This window comes from Oryctolagus cuniculus, chromosome 8 (assembly GCF_051225735.1).
Source record: "Oryctolagus cuniculus isolate XC-2025 breed Fujian yellow rabbit chromosome 8, ASM5122573v1, whole genome shotgun sequence".
In the NCBI taxonomy this organism is placed as follows: Eukaryota; Metazoa; Chordata; class Mammalia; order Lagomorpha; family Leporidae; genus Oryctolagus; species Oryctolagus cuniculus.
Window position 1 is genome coordinate 143,639,457 of NC_142874.1, and position 1,322 is coordinate 143,640,778.

Sequence of the window (1,322 nt, forward strand, 5' to 3'; positions counted from 1 at the left end):
TTTGATTGCCTGTGCATTTTGGGGTCTTTTCCAAGAATTCTTTGCGTATGCTAATGTCTTGTATAGCTTCCCAAATAGTTTCTAGTAATTTGATGGCATTGGGTCACATAATTAGGTCTTTGATCCATTTTGTGTGGATTTTTATGTAAGGTGTATGATAGGCATCTAGTTTCATACTTCTGCACATGGAGATCCAGTTTTTCCAGCACCATTTGTTGAAGGGACTGTCCTTGCTGCAGGATTGATTTTAGCTCTTTTTCAAAGATAAGCTGATTGTAGATGAATGGACTGATTTCCGGAGTTTCTGTTCTGTTCCACTGGTCTACATATATTTTTGTGCCACTACCAGGCTGTTTTGATTATAACTGCCCTGTATTATATTTTGAAATCAGGTATTGTGATGTCTCTGTCTTTGTTTTTGTTATATAATATTGCTTTAGCTTTTTAGGGTCTCCTGTGCTTCCCTATGAATTTCAACATAATTTTTTTCTAGAGATGCGAAGAATATTGTTGGTATTTTGATTGGGATTGCATTGAATCTGTAAATTGCTCTTGGTAGTATGGACATTTTGATGATATTGATTCTTCCAATCCATGACCATAGAAGATTTTTCCATTTTTTAAAATATCTTCTTCTATTTCTTTCTTTAGTGTTTTGTAATTTTTATCAATGAGATCTTTGACATCATTGGATAAATTTATTCCAAGGTATTTAATTCCTTTTGGAGCTACTGTGAATGGGATTGATCTCAGAAGTTGTTTTTTTTTTTTTAATCAGGACAGAGTGCAAACTCAGTCCCCCTCTACCACAAATTATGCAGTCGAGTTTCCCACATTTGTGGAAATTGCAGGGATCAACACGTCAACAGTACAATGGAAGAGCCTTGCCCTGGGAAAACCACCTGCGGGATAATGGTGTTTCCCTTGCCAGGCCTGTTGTGCAATGGATAACGTGTCTCACAACAGATCAGAAGATTCTACAAGTTCTTTCTCATCCATGGCATTGTATGTGTATATAAAGGCTATTGTTTTTAAAGATTTGTTTATTTATTTGAAAGGCAGAGTTACACAGAAGCACAGAGAGAGAGAGAGAGAGAGAGAGAGAGAGGTCTTCCATTTGCTGACTCACTCCCCAGTTGGCCATAATGGCTGGAGCTGTGCCAATCTGAAGCCAGGAGCCAGGAACTTCTTCCACGTCTTCCACGCGGGTGCATAGGCCCAAGTACTTGGGCCACCTTCTACTGCTTTCTCAGGCCATAGCAGAGAGAGCTGGATCGGAAGTGGAGCAGCCAGGTCTCGAACTGGTGCCCATATGGGATGCC

At 39.6% G+C, this 1,322-nt stretch overlaps 1 non-coding gene across 1 annotated transcript; it reads right to left on the reverse strand.

Moving 5' to 3' along the window:
* Positions 1 to 775: 775 nt before the first annotated feature.
* On the reverse strand, positions 776 to 939 carry LOC127487375 (U1 spliceosomal RNA). Its single transcript, XR_007914201.1, has one exon. It is a non-coding gene; the product is annotated as a U1 spliceosomal RNA (small nuclear RNA).
* Positions 940 to 1,322: the final 383 nt, after the last annotated feature.